Source organism: Pongo pygmaeus, chromosome 3, assembly GCF_028885625.2.
Source record: "Pongo pygmaeus isolate AG05252 chromosome 3, NHGRI_mPonPyg2-v2.0_pri, whole genome shotgun sequence".
In the NCBI taxonomy this organism is placed as follows: domain Eukaryota; kingdom Metazoa; phylum Chordata; class Mammalia; order Primates; family Hominidae; genus Pongo; species Pongo pygmaeus.
This window is the reverse complement of record NC_072376.2, coordinates 152,422,191-152,437,051: the sequence shown is the minus strand read 5'-3', so window position 1 is coordinate 152,437,051 and position 14,861 is coordinate 152,422,191. Positions and strand designations below refer to the sequence as shown.

General features: G+C 38.9%; 1 long non-coding RNA gene across 1 annotated transcript in view; it reads left to right on the top strand.

Moving 5' to 3' along the window:
* The window catches only part of LOC134739469 (uncharacterized), a 38,347-nt gene extending 25,331 nt beyond the window's left edge, over positions 1 to 13,016 (top strand). The window contains exon 2 of the long non-coding RNA XR_010126143.1: positions 11,616 to 13,016. This is a non-coding gene — a long non-coding RNA (uncharacterized LOC134739469). The remainder of the gene's footprint in view (positions 1 to 11,615) is intronic.
* The last annotated feature ends 1,845 nt before the right edge of the window (positions 13,017 to 14,861 follow it).

The following is a 14,861-nucleotide window of genomic DNA, read 5'->3' as shown; positions in this document are numbered from 1 at the left end:
TGTTATATTTACTGTATCATATAGCTATCCACTTAACCATCCATCAATCCTATTTTTTATGCATTTCAGAGTAAGTTGTAGACATCACCACTAAACATTTTAGTATGTTCGTCATTAGTATTCAGTATTGTTTTATAGTTTTTTTGTATTTAAAATGTACATACAATACAATGCACAAATCTTAAGTACAATATTTGGTAAATTTTTACAAGTGCATACACCTGTGTAACACAAACTATCAAAAAAAAACATATACTGCTCTTCAGAAAGTTCCCTTATGCCCCTTGCTAGTCAATCCCTGCCCTTTACCTCCCACTGGTAAGAAGTGTTCTAATGAGAGGTATCATTTAGATAAATAGTGCTGTGATTTTTGCAGAAATGATGAAAAAATGAATTAACAGATCTAGGAGTCACAACATAATGAAAGCAGGATACATAAACAGAAATGTATAATGACATATTGTATAAAGAAACTGCAGAATTTGTAAGATCTTACAAGCAGCTAGAAAGGGCAGATCACTTGCAAAAGAACAGCAGTGAAAATGACAGTGGATTTATTATCAGCATCAATGGAAACCAGAAGTTAATGGAATAATACCTTTCGAGTGCCAAAAGATAATGGTCAACTAAAATTATGTACTTGCCCAGACTACCTTTTAAGAACAAGAGTGAAATAGAGACATTTAAAGATAAGTGATAATTGAGAGTTTAGCTCAGAGATATGCACGAAACTCCTAAATGACATATAGTCATGCACTACATGACAAAGTTTTGGTCAATAACAGACCACGTATACAATGGTGGTCCCATAAGATTATATTGGCTGAGTATTGCTAATCCAAAAATTCAAAATCCAAAATACTCCAAAATTCGAAACTTTTTGAGTGCCAACATGATACTCAAAGGAAATGTTCCTTGGAACATTTCTTTGGATTTTCAGGTTAGGGATGCTCAACACTAAGTATCATGCAAATATTCCAAAATAAAAAAAAAATTCAAAACCAAAATTTTCTTGTCCTAAGGATTTAGGATTAGGGATACTCAACCTGTAACACTGTATTTTTATTGGAGCTTTTCTATGTTTAGATGTACAGGTACGTACTCTTGTATTACAGTTGCCTATTCAGTACAGTAATATGCTATACAGGTTTTTAGCCTAGGAGCAAAAGGCTATGCCATATAGTCTAAGTATGTAGTAGGCTATACCATCTAGGTTTGTGTAAGTACAGTCTGTGGTTTGCACAATGATGAAATCACTTAAGGACACATTTCACCTTTCTCAGAATGTATCCCATCATTAAGTGATGTGTGACTGTAGTTGAGAGATAGTATTTCACAGGAGTTAAGAATATGCGCTTTGGAGACTCCATAGGTGTGAATCCCTATTCCACCATTTACTAGCTGTGGAACACTGGACAAGTGAGTTAACACCTCTGTGCTTCAGTTTTTTTTCTCACTTGTAAAATTTTGACAATAATTGTATTTACTTCATGGAATTGTTATGAGGATTAAATGAACTAATATAAAATACAGCACTTAGAACCAAACCTGGAATATAAGTGCTTTGTTAAGTCAGAGCTTAAAAAAAGGAAATTATCATAGAAGAATGAAGTACAAAATAGAATGGTGAGTGAATAAAATGGTGAACAAGCTTGTCAGTCCAAACAAACATTATCAGTCTAGAAAAATAAGGTCTGATTTGTGAAGTTTTAAACTAATGCCTCCAATAACAATAGCAAGTAGGCATTTGGGGAGGGGTCAATGTAATTAAAATTATTCTAAGATGATTGCTTTGTTTCAAAGGAAGGTTAAGATATGTTTGCCTTTACATTTTGTTAAGTTAGACACTTATAAAGTGCAGGGACAGTTGTTAAAAAAAAAAAGGAATAAATACAGAGCTATGAATTCCAACTCAGTGGAGGAAAAATGGAATTTAAAAAATCTAACCATAAAATCAGTTTTTTAAAAATGTAGAAACAGCCAGCGCCATGGCTCACACCTGTAATCCCAGCACTTTGGGAGGCCGAGATGGGCAGATCACGAGGTCAGGAGATTGAGACCATCCTGGCTAACATGGTGAAACCCTGTCTCTACTAAAAATACAAAAAATTAGCCGGACATGGTGGCAGGCGCCTGTAGTCCCAGCTACTCGAGAGGCTAAGGCAGGAGAATGGCATGAACCCGGGAGGCAGAGCTTGCAGTGAGCTGAGATCATGCCACTGCACTCCAGCCTGGGCGACAGAGCGAGACTCCGTCTCAAAAAAAAAAAAATGCAAAAACATTGGGGCTATAAAAATAGTAGCTCAGAAAAAGCAAGGCAAATATAAACAAAAAAGTAAGATATAGAAACAAATCCAACTATATCAAGAATCACAATAAACATCAATGTATGACATTTACCAATTAAAAGAGTTTGTCAGACTGAAATGAAAAATCTAGCTGTATGACATATACAAGAATCTGAAAACATACAGGCAAAACAGTAGAAGATAAGAGGTAGAAAAACATATGCCAGGCAGATCTTAATACAAAGAATTCACATACATTAATTTCAGAAAAAAGATTTTAAGACAAAAAAGATTGTTAGAATAAAAAGGTCATTACCTACTGATAAAAGGTTGAATTCACCAGAAAAAAACAGAAAAATTCTAATCCTGTTTGTAACTAATAAAATGGACTTTTATTGCTATATACAGCAAAAAATGTTAGAACTACAGGAGGTGGCAAATTTCTATGCAACTCTCTCAGTTCTTGATAGGTTAAACAAAAACCAGTGCATTGGTCTAGGCCCTGGGAATACAGAAGTGAACAGGCAGACCATCCCCTGCATGCTAGTGGGAAGATAAATTAACAAAAATACCAAATTTTGGATAATGATAAATAAATGAAGAAAATAAAATCAAATATAAAGGTAGAATCTAATGGGAAGAGGTGGTTATTTTATGAGGATGGTTAAGGGAAGGCTTCCTTGAGGAAGTGGCATTTATGCGGACACGTGAATTAGTTGAGGGAGCAAATGATGTGTATATATAGGGGAATATTTTTTCAGACAAAAGGAAAAGCAACTGGAAAGACCTTGAGGCAAACATGAGTTTCACATAATGCAAATATACATATTTAGCTTTTTGAATCTGCTTAGAATGTCGTTTCCCCCCATTTTAAGTAGAATGTAGAAACCTTACACATAGGTCTACTTAACCTGTACCCCTTACATTAGAGTTGTCATGAATTACGTCTACATATGTTTAAAACCCCATCAGACAATGGTACAGTTTTTATTTTCAACCATCAAATATATTTTTAAAGAACTTAGTGCCTGTCAATGATAGACTGGATGTGGCACATATACACCATGGAACACTATGCAGCCATAAAAAAGGACGAGTTAATGTCCTTTGCAGGGACATGGATGAAGCTGGAAACCATCATTCTCAGCAAACTAACGCAGGAACAGAAAATCAAACACCGCATGTTCTCACTCATAAGTGGGAGTTGAACAATGAAAACTTATGGACACAGGGAGGGGAACATCACACACCGGGGCCTGTTGGGGGATGGGGGACTAGGGGAGGGATAGCATTAGGACAGATACCTAATGTAGATGATGGGTTGATGGGTGCAGCAAACCACCATGGCACATGTACACCTATGTAACCACATTCTGCACATGTATCCCAGAACTTAAAGTATAATTAAAAAAACGAACAAACAAAACTTAAGAGGAGAATAGGAGAATGGACTACTATTTTTACGCAGATATTTACCATTTCTGGTGCTCTTCCTTCATTCCTGATGTTTTCAGGTTTCCTTCCGGTATCATTTCCCTCTGTCTGAAGAATTTTCTTTAGCAATTATTTTAGAACAGCTCTGCTAGAAATGAATTCTTTTAGTTTGTCTTCATATGAGAATGCCATTATTTCACCTGAATTCCTGATGGATATTTTCACTAGATGTAGTATTCTGTGTTGACACTTTCAGTGCTTTAAAATTATTGTGCCACTTCTGGCCGGGCGCAGTGGCTCATGCCTGTAATCCCAGCACTTTGGGAGGCCAAGGCGGGTGGATCATGAGGTCAGGAGATTGAGACCATCTTGGCTAACACGGTGAAACCCCATCTCTACTAAAAATACAAAAAAATTAACCAGGCGTGGTGGCGGGTGCCTGTAGTTCCAGCTAGTTGGGAGGCTGAGGCAGAAGAATGGCGTGAACCCAGGAGGCACAGCTTGCAGTGAGCTGAGATCACACCACTGCACTCCAGTCTGGGCGACGGAGCAAGACTCCGTCTCAAAAAAAAAAAAAAAAAAAAAATTATTGTGCCACTTCTGTGGTTTGCATGGATCCTGCTGAGAGATTTGCTATGATTCAGATTGTTTGTGTGTAGGTAGTACTTTGAATTTCTCTAGCTACTTCCAAGATTTTTTTCTTTGTCTTCATTTTTCAGCATTTTGATTGTGATGTGTTTGGGTATAAATTTATGTGTTAAACCTGTTTGGGGTTTGTTGAACTTCTTAAATCTGTAGATTTGTCTTTTGCCAAATTTGAGACCTTTTCTTCCATTATTCTAAATTTTTCAGCACCTTTTGTCATTATCCGAGAAGTCTCTGAGATTCTACTCATTGTTTTTTCAAATCTTTTTCCTCTCTGCTGCTCAGATTGGTTAATTTTTATTGATCTATTTACAAGTTCATTGACTCTGTTATGTTTACCTTGCTATTGAAACCATCCAGTGAATTTTTTTAAATGTTGGCTATTGTATTTTTCAGTTCTAAAATAGCCGTTTGATTCTTCTTTATGTCTTCTATTTCTTTGCTGATACTTTCTATTTTTTTTTTTTATTGGCTTCAAAAGTGCTTGTGATTGCTTGTAGGAGAATTGTTATAACAAAGTCAAGAACTTTGGAGGGTCTGAGATTTTACCTTAATTGCAAGTTAACAAGTTAGGCTGCCACAATTTCATGAATAGTGACAGAAGACACAAGACTCCTGGGTCAGAGACAAAGGACAGATTATTACTGACACGAATAGCAGGAGGCAGATTATCAACATTTAACCCAGTTTTCTGAGCCTCAGTTCCCACACAGTGATGCTGTGAGGGCCTGGTGTTACCTGTATATGTAGTGGGATATATGAATGCTGTGGGAAACACCAGTCTTTAATAAAGGGCCAGAAAACCTGCCCAGGCTTGCCCTGGAGAGAGACATTATCTTTTTTTTTTTTAATCCTGGAAGGAAAAAAATCTGTCCTTGGTCCCAAAGGAAGACATTCTATCTTCCAAGGATGTTTGCTATACAAACAGCTAAAAAAGATAGTTCAGAGAAAAAGCTGTTAATGCCTTTACCTAGAACACCTGTAGAAATGCAAGAGACCAATGAAGAATAGTCTCCTAACAAATATTAGTAGTTGCTTTAAAGCCTTCATCAGACAATTTTATCATCTGTGTTATCTCAGCATTGTCCTTTTTTTCCCTATATGAATTGAGATTTTCTTCTTTTTTGTTTTTTGTTTGCTTTGTAATTTTGGACCATATCATGGATATTTTGAATATTCTGTTTTGAGATGCCGGATCTTATTTAAATCCTATTAAGAATGTTGATATTTTTGTTTTAGCAGGCAATCAAGCTGGCTAGGTTCCTGCCACAAGTTCAGACTAGTCTTCTGTAGGTGAAAAAGTGCATAATGATATTAATATCCACCTCCCAAACCCCAGTGTATATTACATTCCAGGGTAATAAACCTAGAGGGGCCTTCTTCCTCTTCCCAGAGGAAATTCACTTATATTTCAAGATAATGAATAATTTCTCTCCTGAATGGGAGGAATGGGTAGGTCACCAGCAGGTTTGATAAAAGCTTGGAGTCTTCTGAATTTAAGATTCTTCTCCTGTGATGCAACCCACTGCACAGGAAACATCTGTTGCCTTATGGGAAATGGGGCATGGGGAAATGACACAAGGTGTTGTAAATGCTTTGTGCTTTCAGTAGCAAATCTGTTACGGCACCAGCCCAGCAGTCTGGTGTCTTCTGGCAGTATATGTATATGAAACTGTGGCAAGCTAACTTATTAGCTTGCAAGAAGGACAAAATCTAAGACACTTCACAGTTTCTGACTTAACGGGGGAGAGTGGCAGGATGTGAAGGTGAAGGAGCAGGCAGGGCAAATTACGTAGCACCATCCATAGCTAAGGTAATAGATGAATTGTTAATGTTAAAAATAGTGACAGCTGGCCAGTCACGGTGGCTCACGCCTGTAATCCCAGCACTTCAGGAGGCCAAGGTGGGTGGATCACGAGGTCAGGAGATCTAGACCACCTTGGCTAAAATGGTGAAACTCCGTCTCCACTAAAAATACAAAAAATTACCCGGGCGTCGTGGCGGGCGCCTGTAGTCTTAGCTACTCGGGAGGCTGAGGCAGGAGAATTGCTTGAACCCAGGAGGCAGAGCTTGCAGTGAGCCAAGATCACGACACTGCACTCCAGCCTGGCCAACAGAGCGAGACTCCGTCTAAAAATAATAATAATAATAATGACAGCAGTAGCAGTGGAAAGGAAAACAAGACACTGCATGCTAAGCTCTTCTGCGATGAGGGTGAGAGACCAGGAGGACAGTAGATGACTGTAAAAAAAAAAAAAGGAGAAAGGATGATATGGTCAAGGGAACTAGAATTTTCAAAGGAGAAAAAAGGTCTGGAATTGGCAGTGGGGAATAAGCAGGACACCTACCTCATCTCTAGGCTCCTTTAGTAAGTGGGTTGAATAATTTTTAAAAGCAGACACAATTTGAGAGTATTGCAGGGAAAGCAATATTATTAGGAGATGGTTAGGTTTTGGTTAGAGTAAGAAAATGAAAGGAATGTTTAGAAAAGGTGTTAAGGATTAGGGGATTTGACTGATGACAATACAGTGGAAGGGTCAACACAGATTAAGAGGAGTGGGAGGCTGGGCACAAGGGCTCATGCTTGTAATCCCAGCACTTTGGGAGGTCGAGCCAGGCAGATCACCTGAGGTGAGGAGTTCGAGACCAGTCTGGCCAACATGGTGAAACCCTGTCTCTACTAAAATACAAAAATTAGCTGGGTGTGGTGGCTCATGCCTGTAATCCCAGCTACTTGGGAGGCTGAGGCAGGCGAATTGCTTGAATTTGGGAGGCAGAGGTTGCAGTGAGACAAGATTGCACCACTGCACTCCAGCGTGGGTGACAGAGCAAGACTCCGTCTCAAAAAAAAAAAAAAGGAATGGGAAATTAGGCTATGTTAGAGCAAAGCATGATGGTGTTACAATTCTATACAATGGACTTTAAAAGATGCAAATAAGCAAATGAAGTATGATGGGGTTATTTCTATTTTTTTTTTTTTAAAAAAAAGGTCTCATTATAGCCTCTTGGGATTGTTCTTTTAAGCAGTTTGTAGTGTTATTATAATCTCTTGGAATTGTTCTCTTAGGCAGTTTATAAAGCAGGTGGATATTGTGATGGGTTGGGGGTAGATTTACCAGGATCACATTCAGCTCTTTGTGCCTCTAAAATCCAGCCGGACTTGTGACTGGGAAGAACTCTGGATGTGTTATTTAAATCCAGGAACACTGGGAATTTTAGAGGCTTTCTTTACAGTCGAAGTCTTTGGTGTTACTGCCACCGGACAGGCAATCTCCAGGAGCTTGGAAATCCTGCTGTGACTGGGAAAGAGCATAGTGATATAAATAAATATCTACCAGGAAAACCCAAGAAAAGCAACATCACTTTAGGTGTCTCCTCAAACTTCAGCTCATCAGAGGGGGCTTATTTTAATACGTTACCTGAAAGAATATCTTTCCTGGTCACTTTACATCCTCCTTTCTATGCTTTTCCCCACCACCACCTCCTTAGCACTTATCACCACCTGTCTTATGTTTCTCTGTTTAGTATTTCCTCTCGGTAGGATATAAAGACCTGGAGAACAGATTTATTACTGCTATTTCCAGGACCCAGAATAGCATTTGGCACATTGTACACACTCAATAAATATTTGTAGAGTGGATAAATAAACTGAAGAATATTAGAACCATTAAGCAAGTCTAGTAATGTGACCAATTAAAAAATCAGTAATTCTGCTGGATGTGGTGGCTCATGCCTGTAATCCCAGCACTTTGGGAGGCCGAGGCGGGCAGAACATCTGAGGTCGGGAGTTCAAGGCCAGCCTGGCAATCAAGGTGAAACCCCGTCTCTACTAAAAATACAAAAATTGATGTGGTGGCATGTGCCTGTAATCCCAGCTACTTGGGAGGCTGAGGCAGGAGAATCGCTTGAACTTGGGTGGCAAAGGTTGCAGGGAGCTGACATTGTACCACTGCACTCCAGCCTGGGTGACAGAGTGAGACCCTGTCTCAAAAAACAAAACAAAACGAAACAAAAAAAACAAGAACAACAACAAAAAAAACCCAGTAATGGTAATAAAAAATATAAAATATTCAGAAGTAAACTAAATGGTAAATAATACTCAAATTTACCGACAGAGGAAATGGATGAATGGAGGAGAGTACCATGCTGCTGGATGGAAAGACATAATATTGTAATAATGCAAACTCTCTTCAAGTTAATCTATAAAATGGACACAATATCAGTCAAAATTCCAGTGGAATTTTTGGAGGAAAGGAAGGGGCAAATTTGACAAAATGATTGTAAATTTCACCATGAAGAATAAATGCTTCAGAATAGCCAATTCATATTTTGAAGAAAGGCATTGATAAGGGACCTTGCTCTATTAGACATAAAAACCTATATAGGAAAACACAAATGGGTGGTATATATTTAAAGTTTTTTCTTAAGTACATACCCTTTGCCCAGACATTCCACTTCTGGAAAATTTCCCTGAGAAATAACTAGATAGTATATGGCAAAGATGTTTATTGAAACATTGTCTATAATGTTATAATGCCAATCCAATTAAAAACATTGATTGTTTGACAAGTAGAGGATGGTTTTAACAAAGTATGGTTTAAATAAATTCCTTTGGAATATCACGGAGCTCTTAAGCGTGATGTTGTAGAACTACATTAATTGATATGGAAGGTGATCGCCATATATTGTTATGTTTTTTAAAAAGCTGATTACAAAACAGATGTCTAATACTATCCACGTTTTTGTAAAATAAAAATTGGCATATACCTGTGAAGAAAAAAACCTAGATGGAAGATTATATATCAAAATATTAACAATAGTTCTGCATCTGTACACTGAAAAATGGTAAGCTTTCCCCAAAATGGGATGGTACTTAAATTCCTCATTACTGCCACCTGGTGGCAACCAAGGGAGATTTCTAATTTCTTTTCTAGCACCTTGAGTACAATGCACGTAACATCATAATTACATAAAGTTATAAAGAAATCTTCAGTATCACCTGGTTCTATCCATCATTTTGTAGCTGAAGAAATAAAGGGCAAAGACTTTAAGCCGCTTGTCTAAAGTTGCACGGTTAGTGAAATTTAATAATAGTAGCAAACCTTTGTTGAGCCATTTTGCTAAGTACTTCAAATGGATTATATCATTTTATTGTCACAGGAGCCTATGAGGTTGGTCCTATTTTTACTCTCACTTATCCCTACTTGCCAGATGAGGATCCTGAGGCTCAGAGAAAGTAAGCAGCTTACCCAAGGCTGTATAGTTGGGATACAGCCAGTGATTCTGAGTTTTACCTCCCTCTCCTGAACCTTCTGTACTGTACCTTCTTAGCCCATCAATTGCCCCTGCCCCTTCCACTAAGTGCCCTTGCCTTTCCTTGTCCCTTCCTTCAGTGTTTTGGTGACAACTCTTAGCATATGCCCAGTCTTTGTGTTATGTTTCTCATGGATGAAAAGACAGTATAGGCCAGGTGTGGTGGCTTATGCCTGTAATCCCAGCACTTCGGGAGGCTGAGGTGGGTGGATCACCTGAGGTCAGGAGTTCGAGGCCAGCCTGGTGAAACCCCATCTTTACTAAAGTAATCCCAGCTACTTGGGAGGCTAAGGCATGAGAATCGCTTGAACCTGGGAGGTGGAGGTTGCAGTGAGCCGAGATCACGCCACTGCACTCCAGCCAGGGGATAGAGTGAGACTCTGTCTCAAAAAAAAAAAAAAAAGGAAGGATTGATTGATTTATTGAGAGAAGTATAAGGAAACAAAATGCCCCAAGATCCTTGTCCGGACTCTGTCTCAAAAAAAAAAAAAAAAGGGAAGGATTGATTGATTTACTGAGAGAAGTATAAAGAAACAAAATGCCCCAAGACCCTTGTCTGGAAGGAAGGGAGGGAGGGAGGGAGGGAAAGGAAAGGAAAGGAAAAGGAAGGAAAGGAGGGAGGGAGAGAAAAGACAGTAAAGACAGTATAAACATTTACTGAGAGAAGTATAATTATCAGGGGAACCCGCCCCCAATATTTCAACGTAGGTTCTATTTTCCATAAGTGTTGGCCGGCTGAGAAATAAAGAGTACGAAGAGAGGAATTTTACAGCTAGACCACCAGGGGTGACATCACATATCGGTAGGACCATGATGCCCACCCAGACCTCAAAACCAGCAAGTTTTTATTAAGGATTTCAAAAGGGGAGGGGGTGTGTGAACAGGGAGTAGGTACAAAGATCACATGCTTCAAAGGGCAAAAAGCAGAACAAAGATCACATGCTTCTGAGGAAATAGGACAAGGGCAAAGCAGAACTCCTGATAAGGGTCTGTGTTTAGCAGTGCACGTATTGTCTTGATAAACATCTTAAACAGCAAAAAACAGGTTCGAGAGCAGAGAACCGGTCTGACCAAAAATTTACCAGGATGGAGTTTCCCAATCCTAATAAGCCTGAGGGTACTGCAGGAGACCAGGGCGTATTTCAGTCATTATCTCAACCGCATAAGACAGACACTCCCAGAGCAGCCATTTATAGACCTCCCCCCAGGAATGCATTCTTTTCCCAGGGTCTTAATATTAATATTCCTTGCTAGGAAAAGAATTTAGTGATATCTCTCCTACTTACATGTCTGTTTATAGGCTCTCTGCAAGAAGAAAAATATGGCTCTTTTTGCCTGACCCTGCAGGCAGTCAGACCTTATGGTTATCTTCCCTTCTTCCCTAAAAATCGCTGTTATTCTGTTCTTTTTCAAGGTGCACTGATTTCATATTGTTCAAACACACATGTTTTACAATCAATTTGTACAGTTAACACAGTTATCACAGTGGTCCTGAGGTGACGTACATCCTCAGCTTACGAAGATAACAGAATTAAGAGATTAAAGTAAGACAGGCATAAGAAATTATAAAAGTATTATTTGGGAACTGATAAATGTCCATGAAATCTTCACAATTTATGTTCCTCTGCCGCAGCTCCAGCCGGTCCCTCCATTCGGGGTCCCTGACTTCCCACAACATATAAGGAAGCAAAATACCCCCAGCTCCTTACCCCAAGACCCTTGTCCAGATAGAAACTTAGACTTATTAATATATTGAATTGTTCAAGTGTCCATATACTAAGAATCTTACATCAGCGATGTGGAACTATGGATAGGCTTCCTTGGGTTCCCAGCTCCACACTATAACCCCCGCCCGTTAAGTTTCTGTATAGCAGAGTTAAGAGTGAATATCACCATATGCAGTTGTTCATGTACTTCTTCCCCTTTCTCTTCTAGCTCTTGACAAAAATTCTCAGGGAAAACTCTTCAGCTCTGGATGTCTCCCTTTTTGTGGATCAAACACAAAGGGCATCATTCTAAAATATATACGGAACCATAAAAGCCCCAAATAGCCAAAGCAACCCTGAGCAAAAAGAACAAGGCTGGAAGCATCACACTACCAGACTTCAAAATTTACTGCAAAGCTCTAATACCTAAAACAACATGGTACTGGCATAAAAAAAAAAAAATAGGCACATAGACCAATGAAACAGTATAAAGAATCCGGATATACCAACTCATCTTTAACAAAGGTGCCAAGAACGTACAATGAGGAAAGGATGGTCTTTTCAATAAATGGTGTGAGGGAAAGCTAGATAACTATATGCGGAAGAATGAAACAAGATTCCTCTCTCTTACTATACACAAAAATCAAATCAAAATGGATTAAAGGCTTAAATCTAAGATCTGAAACTACAAAACTAGAAGAACACACTGGGGAAGTGCTCCAGGACCTTGGTCTGGGAAAAGATTTTTTTGTTTAAGACCTCAAAAGCACAGACAACAAAGCAAAAACAGACAAATGAGATTACATTAAGCTAAAAAGTTTCTGCACAGCGAAGGAAACACTTAACAGAGTGGGGGAGACAACCCACAGAATGAGAGAAAACATTTTCAAACTATCCATCCGACAAGGGATTAATGACCAGAATAAAGAGACTAAACAATTTAAGCCAAAAACAAAACAAAGAAACACACACACAAAAAAAGTCAAATAATCTAAAAAGTGGGCAGGCTGGGTGGGGTGGCTAACACCTATAATCCCAGCACTTTGGGAGGCCAAGGCAGGCAGGTCAAGAGATCGACACCATCCTGGCCAACATGGTGAAACCCCATCTCTACTAAAAATAAAAAAAAATTAGCCGGGTGTGGTGGCATGCGCCTGTAGTCCCAGCTACTTGGGAAGCTGAGGCAGGAGAATCGCTTGAACCTGGGAGGAAGAGCTTGCAGTGAACCGAGATTGCACCACTGCACTCCAGCCTGGTGACAGAGTGAGACTCCATCTTAAAAAAAAAAAAAAAAAAAAGTGGGCAAAAGATCCAAACAGACATTTCTCAAAGGAAGACATAAAAATGGCCAACAGGTATATGAAAAAATGCTCAACATTACTAATCATTAGAGAAATGCAAATTAAAACAACATGTTATTTCACCCCAGTTAAAATGGCTTGTATTAAAAGAACAGATAATAACAGATGCTAGTGAGGATGTGGAGAAAAGAGAACCCTTGTACACTGTTGGTAGAAATGTAAACTAGTACAACCACTATGAAGAACAGTATGGAGGTTCTTCAAAAAACTAAAAATAGAATTACCATATGATCCAGAAGTTCCACTACTGAATATGTATCCAAAAGAAAGGAAATCCGTATATCAAAAAGATATCTGCACTCCCATGTTTATTGCAGCATTGTTCACAATAGCCAAGATATGGAATTAACCTAAGTGCCCATCAATGGATGAATGGATAAAGTGTGGTATATATGCACAATGAAATATTAATCGGCCATAAAAAATAATGAAACCCTCTCATTTGCAGCAACATGGATGATACTGGAGATCACTATGTTAAATAAGCCAAATACTTAAAGACAAATATTGCATGTTGTCAGTCATACATGGGAGCTAAAAATGTGGATTTCATGATGACACAGAGTACATTGGTGGTTACCAGAAGCCAGAAAGGAGGGGATGGAGTAGGGGATGAAGGGGGAAAAAGGATATAAGTATATTTATTACCACTGAACTGTACACTTAAAATGGTAAAGATGATATGTTATATATTACCTCAGTTTACAAAAGAAAAAACAAATGGCATCAATGTTAGCAAGTGTAAAAGTTGTACTAGGGATAAATCCGCCATTTAAAAGGGAAATTAGAAATCTGAAATAACGAGTGCAGTTAGTCTCTGAAACCCTTGAAGTCCCCAAAATTCTCATTCAGAACTGGTCCCAAAATGAATACATACTTTTGTAACATTGTCTAATTAAAGCTGCTTTTTTCAAGTATTGGTTTGCTTCAAAATTAATCTTTTTATTTGTACTATTATTATAAGAGTGTTATTTCCTATTCAGCTATATTTTTTGGAGAACAGTGTTAGTGAAAAGAGCTTGACTGTTAGTCTTGAGTTAAAATTCACATGTTAGCTGCGATGAGTAAACTTACATTAAATTTTAATTACTTAATTTTATTATCTACAATTAAGGATAATAATATCACCAAAGGTCGTGGAGAGTATTTAACGGGATGACACATAAAACTAGGACATAGAGACATCTAGCAAATACACACTTCCTTCCTTTCTCCCTTGTTATATACTTATCCACATGGGCTAGGATTTCTTTGAAGGAACCATTTTTATCTTAGCCAGTGTTCTATCTGAGGTATTTGAGGCTCTCTGCTTTTTTCTTTCACACCCCACTTTCAATCTCTCAACATGTACTGTGAGCTCTGCTTTCAGACTAGATTCGTAACTCAGTGATTTCCCACTCCTCCACAACCACCACCCTGGCCCAGGCCATCATCATTTTCCATCTGGACTACTGTAGTCACTTCCTAACTGGACTCCCAACTTCCACTCTTGCTGCTTGCCATTTATTGTTCACATAGCAGCCAAAGTTATTCTTTCATAAATTAGATCATGTCACTTTTCTGCTCAAAACCTTCCAAGAGCTCTCCACCACTTTTAGACTAAATATCTGAAGTCCTTACCAAATCCTACTAGATCTATGTGATTTGACCCCAGCCTATCATTCGGACTTCAGACCTCTCTCCTGCTAACTTACTGTGCTCCAGCAGCACTGGCCTCCTTGCTGTTGTTTTCTTTCTTTCTTTTCTTTTTTTTTTTTTTTTGAGATGGAGTTTTGCTTTTGTTGCCCAGGCTGGGGTGCAATGGTGTGATCTTGGCTCACTGCAACCTCCGCCTTCCGGGTTCAAGCAATTCTCCTGCCTCAGCCACTCAAGTAACTGGGATTACAGGCGCCTGCCACCACACCCGGCTAATTTTTTGTATTTTTAGCAGAGATGAGGTTTCACCATGTTGGTCAGGCTGGTCTCGAACTCTTGACCTCAGGTGATCCTCCTGCCTTGGCCTCCCAAAGTGTTGGGATTACAGGTGTGAGCCACCGCTCCCAGCCCTCCTTCCTGCTCTTTGATGGTGCCAAGCGTACTCCTGCCTCAGGGCCTTTACATCTGTTGTTCCCTCT